The sequence below is a fragment of the Micrasema longulum genome, unplaced genomic scaffold (assembly GCF_059751315.1).
Source record: "Micrasema longulum isolate JH-2025_06_02 unplaced genomic scaffold, ASM5975131v1 h1tg002427l, whole genome shotgun sequence".
Lineage (NCBI taxonomy): Eukaryota > Metazoa > Arthropoda > Insecta > Trichoptera > Brachycentridae > Micrasema > Micrasema longulum.
In genome coordinates this window covers 70,386-87,514 of record NW_028279574.1, presented here as the reverse complement: position 1 = coordinate 87,514, position 17,129 = coordinate 70,386, and the positions used below count along the sequence as shown (strand labels likewise).

At 31.2% G+C, this 17,129-nt stretch overlaps 1 pseudogene; it reads right to left on the bottom strand.

Moving 5' to 3' along the window:
* Nucleotides 1–13,138: 13,138 nt before the first annotated feature.
* On the bottom strand, nt 13,139–15,033 carry LOC148272227 (uncharacterized; annotated as a pseudogene).
* Between the last annotated feature and the right edge of the window lie 2,096 nt (nt 15,034–17,129).

Sequence of the window (17,129 nt, the reverse complement as noted above, 5' to 3'; positions counted from 1 at the left end):
TTTTATGTATTTACTGTTAATACTGTTCACCATTGCTTCACCAGGATTGTTTTTATCATAACTCAAACATTATTTTCAAAGTTTAAACGGGAACTGAAAAAAACCTTTAATTGAACTGCCATCGTCTGCGTCTGCATAAAAACATTTTATAATTCATGTAAAATATATTTTATTTATGTTTAATGAATCTTTGTTTTTTAAAATCCACCAAATATTAATAATTATTCGCTGATGTAATAAATTGAAATTTCAGTTTTTAATCTGATTTTTTTTGCAATAAATTCATTTTCAAACCACCAAATAGGAATTAAAAATGTATTATTCTCATCTTATTTCCTTGTAAGGACATAATAAATTCGTCATCTCATTCTCACAAAACCGGTGCGTCTAATGCTACCTCCCTTGCACGGTCTTAAGTCAAACAAACAGTTTTGTGTTAAAGATTAATAGCCCTTATGAAGAAGTGTTGAAAGACTAGATTGCATTTAGGAAAGCTGCTTGCAGCTTTAAATCTTGATTTTAATGTAATCGTTACTCGTTGTAATCGTCACAGTAATTTTTCCGAAATAAATCTAAAATTTGAGGTTTAAAGAGGTAATTAAATGAATATTTAATTTTTAGCCAAGCATGCTCGTGTAATCCAGTAGCAATGATTTTGGCCGATAAAGGCATTGGCGCGTTGTATGGAATGAAGTTTTAAATCAAATATGTCATAAATTTACTAACCCGAGAAATGCAAACGATGGCTTGTGATGTATTTTTCCTCATAATAATGTAACATAAAACATAACTTACGATGTCAAAAAAATATGGTAAGCTGCAAATAATCGATTATTGGAAGAATTCACCCCTGGTTAACATATGCCTAGAATCGAAACTAGGACCTCAAACATGGTAGGCAAATACGCCAACTACTAAACTGCGAGGCGGATTTATCTCAACTCGATTTCCCTCTTCAGGATTTTTACCCGAGAGTAACAGTCGAGTCGAGTACTGTCCGGTCCCTTTCTATTTCACGCACATTTCAGAACACACCTTCATTATTTAGGGTGAAAAAAAGTCAAAACATTTTATATTCTGTGAGTTTAAAAACGGCGAAATGATTGTTCCTGATAAAGAATCTCATTCGGAAAACATCCAAGTGCTAGGGAGTCGCCATTTTGAGCGCGCTTCATTTAATTCATTTCGAAAAAGTTTCAAACACAAACGGAGAATTATACTTTCAAATATATCTAATCTGAATAAAGCTCAGACTAGCTCTGGTCATCCAACATATGCTGGAAGAAAATTCAATTATGAAGTCGAAACTCTCAGGCTAAAAGAACAGGTCCAGTTTTTTTCCCTTATTCTTAGTAAAGCTACGTGGGGAGAAACGTGCAATGTTTTACTTTGGATAAATCGAGCGTATGTGCGTTTAGCGAAATTCTGAATTAACCGATTGGTAATTATATTATTGCAGCATGGTTTTTACTTGAAATAATTCAGTTTCTCAGGAAACCGATTGCGGGGTAAAAGTTGTTCGGGTGGTGAGTGCTAATATGTATAAATTAATAAAAAATCTGCTCAAAGAACAAAATTAATCTTTTCGTTTATAATAGGACAAAAAATATAATAGTCAAATAAAATTTCACATGCTTCTTCAATTATAGAATAACACAAAGTAGAGAGAATTACATTTGCTGTTTTTTTTTCTTAGATGTATTTTTTAAATCCCTTATGCAGTATACAATACAATGAAAAATAAGTTAAACGTGTGTAATTTTTAAATGAAATTTATTCCTAAGAGATTATTCGCAAAAGTTGGGAGAGTAAAAATGTAATTTTTTTTATTTGGGTAGTATATATAATATTCTTATTTATATATAAGTGGACCCCCAGAATACTTAACTGGAGACCCTACGAAAAAAAATGGAAAGTAGAGAGACCACAAAGGAGATGGACTGATGACGTCGTCGAGCTCGTGGGCCATGGATGGAAACAGAGTCTACGACAGAAAAACATGAAAAACTTTGGAAGAGGCCTATTCCAGCAGTGAAGAGAAACGGGTTGATAAAAATAAGAACATATTTTATTCCCGACACATGCGGGCATAGGTGTGTGGTATGTAGCATTACTTGAAAACAAAGAAAAACTTGAAAACTTCCCTATTTAACTGCAACAAGATAACCTTTTAAACAAACTAAGCACATTAATATAACTGAACTTTTTCAACTAGAATCATTAAAATTTATCCATAAATTAGCCACTAATGTAATTGTAGACGAAGAACTAAAACTTGTAAAAAATTGTAGTCAACATGGACATAATACGAGAATATCAGACAAATACCATATACAACTTTCTAAAACAAGACAAGGACAATCAAGACTAATGAACCAGGGACTGAAATTATACAATAAACTACCAGACTAAACAAAAGACTCAGACAATCTTTTCAAAAGATGTAAAAAATATTATTTTGAACAACAGAGTATGAATGAAAAATGTATATATTATTTTATGTAAAATAAATGTAATAATCCGTAAAGGTTTATAAATAAATTTTCAAATAAAAAAAATTAAAAAAATTAAAAAAAGGCAGTTTAAATATGTCTCGATGTCTAAGCGTTCTTAATCCCGGATTGTGTGTATGTGTTTTTTTATTAAGGAGGTTAGTATTAACTTCATAGTTTAATATTTTATACCAAAAACAGCGCGGTGTTTTGTCACGGAATCAAAATGAAAAAGAGTTAGAAGTTGCTGGTAATTTAAATTCGAATGTGGGTTAGATTTGAGGTTAGATTAGTGAATTCAAGACTTATATAAAAGGTAATTTAAGAATTTTTTTTTAGAGATTCTATCGAGTTTATATAATTTCGATATTACGGACTCCACACGCATGAGTTATACTCAATATTAAATTCATATATGGACATATTTATTCATTTTAAATTTATTTTGTTCATATACGCCCAAAGGGCTTTTACAAAAAATATAAATAAAATACATGCTAACATACTAAAGAGTAAACACAGAATATACAGAAAAAATATGTGAAATTAGTTAGAAAGGATATACTAAAAAGTTTTGTAAAGTAAAAAAAAACAATAATAACAAATGTATGCAAGAAACAGTAAGCATATAAACAAAAAATGCAAAGATATAAGCTTATGAAATAAATTCTGTAAAGCAAACAAAGTAAATAAAGTGTTACGGTCAAGAGAGACACATTTAAGTTAAATTAATAATCAAGCAAGCATATATTATCGCGAAAAAAGAAGAAATAAAAATATGTTTATATGAAATGCGTATCTGCCAATACTACAATGCTATTTGATATGTTAGTAAAAAATAAAAAACAAGAGTAATGTAATCAAAATTAACAAGTAAGTAATTTATTTTTTATTTATATAAGAGTTTCCGTTTTTTAAAGGGATTGGTTACTCTTTTAAGGAATCCCAGGAGTTGTATTGTCCTGGCGATCTGTCTTTCGCGGTCGAGGCTCTTCACGGAGATAAAAAAAGAAAATATTATCCTATATATTGTATAACCTATGTTATAATACGTAGACGTTCTAAGAAGCTTGCTTAGCATAAGTAAATAAATTTTCTAAAAATGTGTTATGATTATATAAAATAGAAGTAATTGTACATTTAAACATTTAAGCAGTTGTTTGTATGAATTATTTTTTAATTTAATTTAAATGCTAATTTGGTAACACCAGAAACTATTCTATAAAAGAAGTGTATCGATTAGTAATTTCCAACGAAATGCATAGGTGCCTATTACAAATTATGCAAACGTGTTTTGTTTTATCAAATTGTAAACCAAGTGTCATGTTAGTCGGTTAGTAATTTTATTACAAATTTATTTATATCTCAAATCAGTGAATTAATAATAACTGCGATATATGATTTTCAGTTTGGTTAATCCGCGGGGCTTCGCGTAGCCAGCCACATTATAATTATTACAAGTTTCATTTACAGCATAAACTTTTTTTGAAGTACACTGGAACCACTTTTTACACGGCTTTGAAATAATACAATACAAAAATGAAATGATTTATTTTTTGTCATTAATTTAACAACGCGTTATAGTATTATAATTATAATAATCATTATTGAATTTCCTACATTGCTCTTTAACTGACTAGGTGTATAATATATAAAGGTGATCGTGAATAATCTGTGTAACGATTTAAAAAAAAAAAATCAATAAAATATTCTCCATCTCTGTTGTAATTTGTTAATCTTAATGACTCCCGAGGGGGTGAAATCCAGTCTTTTGTCGACGAACATTTGGACAAACTTAAATATTGTAATGAAACCAACTGGTCCAAGAAGAAGTTTAAAAATAAAAAAAAAATGATTTCAGGCGTTACCTAGTCTGTGAAATAATTCAGTCTGATAAATCTCTTCACAACAATAAAGGTTTCAGCTCTTTAACTTCACTTAAATCAAGAAATGGAAGAACTGAAGAAATATGGATGTTCAAACATAGGCAAAATGGTGAATGTTACACAGTGTGTAAAGTGGCCACTTAAACCAGCCAATGACAGGTCATAGGCCCTGTAAATGCCTAGACTTCCATAGTCCCTTATTTAAGGTATTCTCCATCACTGTTGTAATTTGTTAATAAAAATAAGTTAAATGGTAGAAACAGTTTTTTTTTAAATCCCGAAATTATTTTTATTTAAGGAAACCTATCCACTATTATTAATTTTTAGCATGCTTTTTTTACGAATATATGTTTTATTTTGCATCTTCGGGTAAAAACCTCTTTATATTTTTCCATTGTGATTTGAAAAATATTAGCATTGTCTATCGCTGACTGTTATATGCTTTAAAATTGGCCCTTCGAACTTCATCAGACAAAGTTATTTTTCTATTGTTTAATGAACCTTTTTAAATATATTTTTTTAAAAGAAATATTAGCGTTCTTATAATTTACCCAAATATTTAAATTTTGGCAGCCATTTTCAACGAGTTGTAAAAATAACTTTTTATTAGAAAATGGAAATCAATTCAGGGTAGAGTAGGGTTCAAACCTCGGATCTCTGATCCGCGAGTTCGCAACACAAGCCACGGGACCACAACCCGATTCACAATTACATTACAATTTTGCAAATACTATTCATTAAAACCACTAACTAAGTTTTGAAACATGCATGAATTCAACGTAATATTAATTTGTGGTATCATTAATCCCTTTATCCGGTATATTAAAGTTTTTTTTTTAGAACACTGCGTTGAAACGATCTAAATCCCCCGACAGATAAAAACATTGCATTCATTTGATTCCATTATACCACATGCCAAATTCGTAATATCTTAACATATTACAACAGAGATGAAGAACATTTAAAAGAAGGTAATATGGAAGTCTAAACATCTACAGGGCTTATGACCTGTCAATGGCTGGTTTAAGTGGCCACTTTACACACTGTGTAACATTCACCATTTTGCCTATATTTGAACATCTATATTCCTTCAATTCTTTCATCTGTTGATGTTTGTGAAGTAAAAGAGCTGAAACCTTTATTTATGCGGGTGAGATTCATCTGATTGAATTATTTCACCTACATACTAGGCAACGCCTGAAAATATTATTTTTTCAATTTCTGTACTTCTTCATGGATGGTAATATGTTAAGGAATTAAGGATTGTCGCCGTTTTTAAATTTTTGTAACTATTTATTTTTTCATGAAAAAAAAAATATTTCCTTAACAAATAAATATTATAACAGCAACAATCCAGAAATTAAAAAATGAACTAAAAAATATGGTAAAAACCAATAAACTTACCGGATGATGTATAATAATAAACCTCAAAGTTTTTTATGATATAATACATTTTTAAAAATACACATTAAAAAAAATATTTTTTTAATGTATTTTTTTTTAATATTCAGAACTCAATTGAAATAATTGATTAAATTGCCCATAGATATTCATGATAACACGTCAGTATTTCGAAAATAGAACGCGGCTTTAAATACTGGAATATTAGTTCAAATACATAAAAAAGTATAGGCCATCACGCCATTGGTAATTGAAAAATAAAACGTTCGACGTAGGTAAAACAATTATAAAAGTCGGTACATACAGTTAATAGCATCATGTGCTAAGTAAAAACAATGTTAACGCTAAAATCAATAATATGCATTGTTTTAACATTATGTAAATATGGTAACCCTACAAATTGGAACCCAGAATATAATTCGCTATATAACAAAATGTTTTATGCTGATAATTTTTTGGTGAAACTTGAAGCAAAATATATTTTTGGTAAATATTTTGGAAGGATATTCAAAACCAGTCAAAAAAATTCTTGATAATAATCCAATTCACCCTTAATAAGCGCATTGAAAATTGTATTATTCAGAATAAAGAATAAGTCAGCATTTGATTCATGAAGAGGAAAACTTGTAGAAATTCGGCGTTGCCTAAACACTACATTTGGAGATGTTCTTTTGCCGTTGCCATCCCCTCTGCCTGAAACCAATGGCCTTCACATTTAAGAATCATCGAAAGTCTCAGTCAGCTCAGATTCCAACTAAAATCTAACTTCTTTAGATTATCATACCCTCAATTTTAAATCAGAAAATATAATACGCCACTTTGGCTTAGTAAAAATGTAAGTTTATGTGTATAATTGTAAAGCCTTAGGTGATTTTTCACAAAAAAGGCGCTTCATGAATCAGCCAAATATAAATATTATTATTATTATTCAACACTTAAATGGTCAGCGCGTTTGCGTACTATGGTCTCGGATTTGATTTTTGATATTTTCGATATGATAAATTTATTTTAAAAGGTGCTCCTACTCTAGATTATTTTATAGTCATGGACTGGCACCCGAAGCGTTAGAATGATCATCTTATCTTCATGTAACATAAATCATCAAGGCACGCTGCGATGCATGTACCAATGCAGTACCCCATGCACCGTTGGTACTGAAGGGAAATGATGATAATGATTCAACATCTAGAAAATCAATTATTTAATTTTTGTAAAGCTTAAAAAAGTAGCGAGTTTTATAAAAGTTTTTTATTCCTTTTAGTAAATAATTTATTTTGATCTCTTTATTATACATGGAATAAAGTTTCTATTAACTATTAAAACGTCAGCACCGTAACGTACTAGCTATTAAAAATCGTTTACAAGTTGTACGACTTGTAAACAAAAAAAATACTATGTTTTTGTTTGGAATAAAGATAACATCGCTTGTAATAATATACCAGCTTAGTGTTACAGCCAGTTAGAGTTCTGTTTCACTTGTTGCAATACGTATTGTGTTCGGATTTAAAAAACATTTTTGAATACATAAAAATGTTGACATTTCTAATTCTTATATTACTAGTTATTGTAAAAGTCGATGGTAATGGAATGGAGAATATTTTGAATATAAAGGGAATCCAACTTAAATTAAACACGGCATCTTGCGTATTGAACATAATAGAAAAATACATTGGGCGCAGTGCTGCGCATAAGTTTACCGGTAACATCATCCAAGTCAAAATCGGCACAAGAACCATAACTACACAAAGAAATCTTCTCAGAAAAATCCACAAAAATGGACATATATCAGTAATGACAAGAGATACCAAAAAACCAATAAAAAAATCTCGTTTCACGTTTTCCACAACTGCCAGCGTCTTACTGATGGAGGAACCGAGTCAAATAGTTCGAGATATACAAGCTCTGAAAGACGACAGTAGCTGGAATCCAGAATCGAAATTCTTCATCATTATCGACACAGCGAACTTACCATCTTCTGAATTGATGATGGTGTTCAATGCTCTGAGGAAACAAAAAATCTTTGACGCTTTCGTAATTCTAACAGACGAGGAAGACAAGCAAGTCCAATCGTTCACTTGGTTTCCCTATCATGGTCGAAATAATTGCGGAAGAACCTGCGAAGAAGTAACTAAATTAGACGTTTGCGTCGACGGAATTTTGGAACAGCTAAACCCAATCCAAAAAAAGATCCCAGATCAGTATCACGGATGTCCTCTTAATCTTGTTGCAATTATTAATGAACCTTTTTTATTACCTACAGTGGAAAATAATGCTTCAAATCATAAAAATAAAGGTATAGAAATCACACTTTTGCAATCCATGGCAGAAAAACTCAATTTGTCACTTATAATCTCTCAATTTTTTTCATATAATGGTGGCAAGGAACTAAATTTCTACAATTATTTATTATCAGAAGAAGCAGATATCGTTGCGGGTAATTTATCTCCCCAGGGCAATTTAAATTCTTTTGGAAAATTAAATTATTTTTTACAGGATAAAATAATGTGGTGCGTACCGTTGGCAGAACCCATACCACTTTGGGAAAGTTTCAAATATATATTTTCGTACGGGTCGTGGATACTTATTGGATTCACAGCGATTGTTGTCAGTTTGATAATTAGTTACACAGATATTAAACCTTCAACTGGAATGCAATTGATTTCATTTGCGACGACTTTCACTGTTGTCTGCACTTTAATGTTGGGAAAAATTATGAGGTTTAAGTCCAAATTACCTTTCCTGAGAGTGACGTTTAGTTCCTGGTTGATCCTTTGTATAATAACAAACGTAATAATACAGAGTTCACTGAGAATCGACTTAATACATCCGCCTACCAAAATGCAAATAGATTCTGAAAAAGAATTGCAAGAATCTGGAATGAAGTACGGAGGCCATTTTTCGTATGTTTTCGATATGAAGATCAGGAATTACTCAGATTTTTTTATTAAAAATTACCACAACTGTAGTCCTGTTTCGTCCTGCATTGAACAACTTGCTAGAGGTGAGTTTGGAATAATTACTCCATTAAGCTTCATAAGGTATTATCAACAGAAATATATGCTCAGTGGATCAGGAATTAAAATACACTGTTTCAGAGAAATCTGGAAGACCTATACTCCTATAATGATGACGTGGAAATATTTCCCCATCGCAAATCAAATAAAAATCTTAAGGTCAAGGATTTTTGAAAGCGGTCTACTCTTCTTGTGGTATTCGAAGATCATCTATTTGAAATTAGACAAATCAGAAAACTTTTTCCTCAGGTCAGCTTCCAAACCAATAGACATGATTGAGTTTCAGGAAGTGTTATACATGTATTACATAATGCTAATCATTTGCTCTGCAGTTTTAATAACGGAATTAATTTATTTTTATATATCAAAAGTATTCAGGGACTATGGATTTTTGTGATTGATTTTACACATCGATATGAATTAAATTTCATCACCATACACATACACCCTCACCATATAGCACTAACTAGCAGGTGCACTGATTGCAGCGTTACCTTTGGTCATTTGTCACGATAAGAAAAACAGTCTCACGCTTCTAGAACCAATTATTGGTAGCATTATTAAAAAAACTAAACTGTTTAATTAAAAATATATGGATTGTAATGGCGTGTTATTCAATAATCAATAAAGAATTCATAAAAATAAACAAAAAAATTACTTTAACCCAGATTAACTATGGTGTTTTATTTAAAAAATAAATAAAAAACAATTGAATTTTTATTTCATAGTGTCTATTTTTTATCAATAATGACACATTAAACAAGGCACAGTCTGAGCAAAGTATATCAATACATGACTAAAGAATCTAGATAAGGACTATATTGTATCTTTCGTAAGCGGGAAAAAGGTCTTAAGTCATAAAATTTTCAAAATTAAATTTATAAAATTAAATGCGAAATTTAAAAAACCCAAAATGTTACACATAGTTTTTTTAGTATGTAAAACAAAAAACATTTAAAACATACCCTTTTGATTTGGCAGCTGTTATTTCGATTTTAAGACACACTCAAAGCTTTGATTGGCTCTCCTGAAAAACCTACTTTTTTTATTTAAGCCCTTTTTCCCGCGCACGGAAGATATATTCCGTTATTTCACCGAGGATGTAAAGTCAGCTGGACAGTTCTTTGAAAGCCATGAACAGCTTAAATATGCTTAAGGTCAATGTTACCAAATGGATAGCACTACAGGACTACGAAAAAGGTTTATGATTTACTCTGGGTGATGCAGTGAAACAATTACTGGAGAAATATTTTTATCTTTCTTTTTGACGTTAAATATGATTTTTCTTTCTGCATTCCTACATGTACATTATTTATTTATTTTATTTTATTTGGGATTTTTACAGCTATTACATAAACAAAATAAGTAGAAAAATCTTAACAATGCTAAAGCCAATTAAAAAATCCACTGTAAATATAATGACACATAATATATAAGAAAAGAAGTTTAGTAATTGTATTTGTGTGACGTTTGTATTCATGTGTATGTGAATGTGTGTATGCGTGAATGAATGAGAGAGGGGATACATGTGCGTGTGGGAATGAATGAGGAAGAGGGCGCGTGTGTGTGGGTGCGTAAGTATAAAAAAATAACTGTTTAAAACTTGTAAATTGTACTAAAAATGTTACAATAAAGAGCTGAGTAAAAAGTTAGAAACCTTTTTGTTAAAATTTAAATGACGAAATGATATAAATAGTATTTTTATTTTTTTAAGTATGTTAGATTTCAAAACCGTATTCCGAAAAAAAGAAAAAAGCATTTTATTTTAAAATTTAACTGATACACATCGAATGAATAATGTGCGACGAGTCTTATACAATACGGTAGGTAACCACAAAATGCAGTAAACACGAAATAATGACAACAATAAAATAAGGTTTGACAATACGCAAACGTTGATTCAAAACAAACACACAAATGCATATTATATGCACCTACATAGTATATAAATAAGAATAACATACAATTTTAATAGAAATGATTCGGATTATAAAAATCAGGTGTCACAAACAGTTGGCCCGCAGTACGGGGATACATAATTATATTAAAAGATCTTCTCACTATAAAACTTATATTTGTTCAGGGATAGAGAGCGACGGAGAGGAGGATGCGGACCAAGACAATTTATTACCTATGGCAGTTTTGATAAATTTAATATTTTTGGTAAATATATCTGTCGTTAAATTTCCTTTTATACGTATCCATAATACGGTTAATCGTAGCGTTTTTTGACGAATTTGTTCTGCATTTAGGTATGTGGAAGAGTTGTGTATAACGCGTTTGTCTCTGTGGTACCTTAAGATGAATGCGGGTAACCAATTCGGGGAATCTATTTTATCAGATATTATGTTGGTAAGTGACACTATATTAGCCGTGGTTCGTCTATCAGCGAGAAAAAAATCGGCGTAAAATGAACACAAATATAATAGAAGATATAAAGTTAGGCTTCGTGTCAAAATTTTAAGAACAATCTAACATGTTTATTTAATACGTATTTCAAATAAATTGTAAATGTATTAAATAAAAGCAGTTTAAATTCGTTTACAAAATAAATAATAATCTCTTGATAAAAATAATGCTATTTTTTATAATAAATACTAACAAGTTCGTTGGTACTAAATTAAATTCTCTTATTTTTTGAAAAAAAGCATCCAATTTCATTCGCTTTGATTGTTTCTACCTTTATTGCAGAATCATATCATAAACTATAAATATTTGAGTATTATTTTAATTTTGATAATAATAAAATAAACTGTATTATCATACTTTTTTATTTTTCTGAAAAACAGAACGAAAAAAACTCAGAAACAATTTCACATACACAAAAGACTGCTCGCGTATACGGTGATAGAATAAAACAATGTGTAAAAGTGTGCCTGCTATTAGAATCGCGGCGCCTACTTTCGTCTGTAGCTCAATCACAAATAACTATCGACGTGCTTAAAAACATGCTAAGCATTTTAGCGATCACAATAAACAATAATGAATATGCTGAAGTTATCGCGGTCATAGGTCAACGCTCGTGTCGGTTTGTTTTTTTTTCCTCGTAAATAAATACAGTTCACTGGTGAAAAATCGGCGTTTACTCTAAAAAATAATACAATTTATTGCATTTGCAAAATAGTAAGGAGTATCTTATACAAAAAAGTGTTTTTCTTTCTTTTCAATGGTTCTCTTAAATATAAAAATACATAAGTTGTTAAAATAATACAAAAACTTTGGGAAATATTTTGTAACTAAGTAAATTGCCTAAGAAAGCACTTGAATGTTTGATTGTTGACAGTAATATTATGTACCTGAAATAATAAATATATGTTAGAATATTTTATTTATGTTTCTTACTTCGGCGTTCTCTGATTGGATGCGCAGATATAACTTTGTAAAGTATCTGAACCCTCTAGAACGGACGTTCATATTTATTGGAACCTCACTGATATTTCAATTTCAAAATCCGTACAAAAATATGAATACATAATTCATTTTGAGAACTATTAAAATATATTCGATAAGTGGTTACGTACAATGTGAATGCTTGAAATATAAATAATTTAAAAATAACCAATCGACATAAACGCACATTTACTTGTTCTTTTACGCCCAAGGAGCATTTATTGTTGTGAATGGACGTATTATATGCACAATACCTACCTATTACAATTAAGAAAAAAAAGGTATATAAATTACAACTTGTGGGAAAACAGTATTATACAAATAAAAATAACGCATAAAAACAAGCAATAAAATGAAAACTTATCACAAAGTAGCAACAATAAGTTGACCTTAAAAAAATACGATGTTTTATACAAACCAAATATTTTAATCAACAACATTTGCTGAAATCCAAAGTTAACATCATATATTTAATAAAATTATAAATACGAAAGTGTGTTTGTTTGTTTGTGTTTCCTTCACGTCGCAATGGAGCGACCGATCGACTTGTTGTTTTGCAAAAGGATAGCCAGAGAGCTAACAAGTGAAATAGGCTACTTTTCATCCCGAAAAAATATCACTCTCTCGAAAAAGTTATTAGTAGAAAAATGAATTCTTAGTGGAAAATGAGTTTATTAAAACAATTTGTAAGACAAACGGGTAGTGTTTTTTTGCATAGTGGTAAATGGAGAGCCGGTATTTGATACAGACTACTTTTTATTTAGATTTTGTAAATAAAACATTGTAAGAATACTTAAAATTGACTGATAGCAATACAATTTTTTTTGAAGACAAAAAGTAGGAAAAATGATCATGAAAATAAAGTCACGTAATAAGAAAAATGCTAAAAGTTGTTTTTTAACCAGTATTTGTCTAAAACAAATGTTTACCTTTAATGCATTGTTCAGTCATTGATTTACATTTGAAAATCAAAAACTGAAGTGGTATTCTTTTGTCTCCGTGTTATGATTGCACTGATCAATATTTCCACGAGATACGTCACAATACACGACCCGTACCCAATGGAGAGGAATATAAATGCACCCAGCACATGATTGATCCCTAGGGGAACCATGTCACTTCGCTCTCCCGATATCGAGGGCTGTTTATTTACTTCATTGTTCCACTTCCAGATCAGTCCGTTTTCTGTTACGCTTCGAATGATCCTGTCGAATTTCCGGACAAAGGGAAACCATTTGCGGTACAAAATAACAGCGCTGTACTTGTAAATGATATCAGAATCTTCGAAACAGAAAATCACGGATTTACCTTTACCGAGGTTCTGGTCTTGGTATTTTACTTGCATTTTGGCTCCGGCGATCGCGGTGTCTCGCCTGTTCCTTACTTTTTCAACACACGTTTGAAACACGTCGCAAGTCTCGAAACGCTTCTCGAGAAATTCTTCGAAATAAATGTTCGTCACCTCGCTTTGGAAGTATTCCAGAATTTCGTGTTTTCCGAGCGCAAAAAACTCCGCTTTCAATATGTCTTCGATTGTTGATACTTGTTTAGTATATTTTGGATGAATCAAGAAACTTCTCAAAAAGCTTTGGTACGATGTGTTAATATTTATGCAGAATTAAGAGCCAGCTTAAAAGCAGGACTCTGGAAAGCGATGTTTTTGGGTTTAAAGAGCGAACCCCAACCGAGAACCATTCCTACCGTCATCAGAATGGAACTAGTGGGCCATTTTGTTATCTTCGGGGATTCCCTGTATTGTAGCCAGTGGAACAGGCCTGCTACAAGTAAAATTGCAGAAAATGTTGTGACCCACGTGGATACAGTAAATATTGTTATCAAATTAGACCACGTTAAAGCTGCACTAGCTTTCGGAACACACCACGTCATTTCATCTTGTATGTATGAATACGACGAATCAAATACTTTTCTCTTTGTTTTATCAGTTTGTATATTCCCAATTATGGCATCGACATCTTCCTTCAAAAGTTTATCGTAAATGCCCGATGCGGAACCGTTTGTGTAAATTTTCCCTAAATCCTCCGATTCATTCGAAAACCGGATGATTAACGACATGTTTGTAATTTCGGTAATTATTTTCAGCAGGTTGATTCAATCCCATAATCGAATTCGTATTCGTCATTGTATACGGAATTGATTGTTTTTCTCTCTGGCGGCATGACGTAAGGTTCACTAATAACAGTGTAAACATTCAACGGACAAGATTTCAAATTTAATAAAGAAGTCATGTCAGTAACAGTGCTGATTTCATTTACTTGTTTATTTGCACATCTGTCCAAAAGTTGGATTTGCTTACAAATCTTCCCGCAGTTATTAGCATCGCTGTACGGATTCCAAGAATATGCTTTTATTTCCTTCGTGTCTGGAAAGTCCACGCATACTATCGTATTAAGTAACTTATGATTTCTCAATTCATTGATCATTTCCGAGACTATCTTCTCGACCGTATCTCGATCTTTGATTTGTAAATAAATGACCGCTCTCGCGTGGGGTTCCAAGTCGGTAGCTTACGTAACTGTTGGATATTCGAACAGAGCTCGGATTGTGCGTCCAAATCATCAAATAGTTTTTGCTTTTTCGGGGAAATGCGACGCGTTTTATGGAAAAAATGCGAGTCTTTCACCATAACTGAATACTTTTTACCACTATTGATGGTTCTAGGATAGTTTGTTGTATGCGCGAAGCATTTGTATTGATATTTATTATAACGATACTTCCCTTGAGTTTCTTTTTATCAACGAAGTATTTTGTCGTTAGTTTAAGAACACATTTAGCGGTGTTAGTGGTAGATTGTCTCCGCTTGTGATTTTGGTCAGGATTTTTTCGACCCATTTTCTGCTTGGCATTTGTAAAACATAAACGTCAAAAGCACAATAGAAGAGGATTTCATATTTGTTCCGGATGATTATGGTTTGTTTCTTGTTTCTGCAGGAGTATGTTAAATAGTTCGCTGTGTTCCCTCGTACAAAGCGGGTAGGTTTGTTGCGGAATAATCCCCGGCGGGAGCAACTGACACTATTTGACGAGGCCACAATTCGGGTAAGTTGCGACTGAAATGTTTCGGTTCCTTTTGACAATTGGACTGCCGGTATCGCACTAATTCGGCAAAACCAGCCAACCTTTGGGTCGCCTCCGGAGTAAATTGGATTTCGTGTCGTGCTTTGGAGAAAGCGACTGCGAATATGAACCAGCCTGTGAATAAATAGAGAACTGTTGTGGCTTCAATATGGCTGTGCAAATTGGGGTTATATTGTTTCTCTTGCATTATTTGCGACTTAATCCATAATGGTAGCGATTGACATGCACTTCACTTGTTATTTTAAGAATTTATATCATTTTAAAGATGTACAGAAAGAGGCCAAACAAAACTCATACTTTGAAATGTAAAAGTATGCATATCATTTGTTTTATCGTTTCAATTTTTGTAATATACTTATATCTACTTCACTGTTTTTTTTAATCAGTTGAACACCCTCACCACCCTCACCACATTTTTGTTTAACTCATTTGCAAGTTCATATTCAAGATCACGGTCATCAAGGTATGCAAGGTCAATGATTTTTAATGTTTTCAATAAAGTAAGAAGATTCATATTTGCAGATGTCACCGCATTGGTCATTTCTATAAAAACTCTTAAGAATCTCAAAATATAACGAAAAATAATGTTAATACATTGTTAAAGTGAGCTTCTGACTACGGTCTAATTATAAATGCAAAAAAACAAAATGCTTGTACATAAAATCTCCACACGAAAAAAAAATGTTTTGCCTAATATTAAGGCTCATTGCACAAATTGCTAACAGAATGATATCTCTAACCCGTGTAATTTCGTACTTATAGCATTTGTAGAGGAGTACAAGTATTTAGGTATTTTTATTGACCATAATTTTAAATGGGGTTGTCAAATATTTAAACTTTGTGATCGATTGCGGACTCTTATGACTAATTTTTATAAGTTATCTTTTATTTTGCCTGGAAGCACTAAACTTTTTTTATTTTTCCTTAGTAGAAACGATTATAATATATGGCATAAAGTCGTGGGGACATTCAACTAAAACTAAAGTAAAAATGATCTAGGGTCCACAGTACTGTATAGTTAAGAGAATTGTCCAGCAGAGATTTACAGACAAAGAAGTGATAAAGTTTTTCTGTACAAAACACTTAGAACTCAGACAATTCAAGGATTACTGGGGGTTTGCATCATTTTAGAACAATTTAAAAATAATAATTTCTAAATTCCTCTCAAACATAACGGTAATACACGATTAACGTAAGTATAGTGATGGTTAAGAAGTCCCAAAAATATGTGGTACACAAGGTAATAATTCTCGTTTCTTAGTTTTTTAGTATCTAGTATTTTTAATTTATTACCAAAATTACTTACATTTAACACACAATGTAAAAGAGCAAAATAAGAGAGTAACTACCTGATCAAAAAATTATTTTTAAATAGTTATTAAACTAGCTTAGGTGTACATATTTTTATTTACATAGCAGGAATAAAAACAGTTTATTTAGATCAATATTACTGCCGGCTGCTAATCATATCTGTATATTCATTGTTTTATAAATTAAGGTAGTATTAAATAAGTTAGTATCAATATAAATCTCCACCAACAAGCCACAGAAAGTGGCTTGGTGGGATTTGAGTGACTGTAAAAATTCTTTTTTTTTTTAAATATGTAAAAGTGTTGATTATTTATGTAAATAAAGGAAATATTGAATATGAAAAAACAAATATTCAGTATTTTTTTTACTACAGCGACAATTTTTTTATTGTAATACTATTTAAAGTAGCGTACGATGATTTGTTGTGCATTTTTTGTAAATTCGTTTTATTGTATTTTGAAATCGCCAAAATATCCCATAAAAGTGTTTTTTGAATTCACAAATGAATATCAATTCATATTAAAACACAGAACACCTTT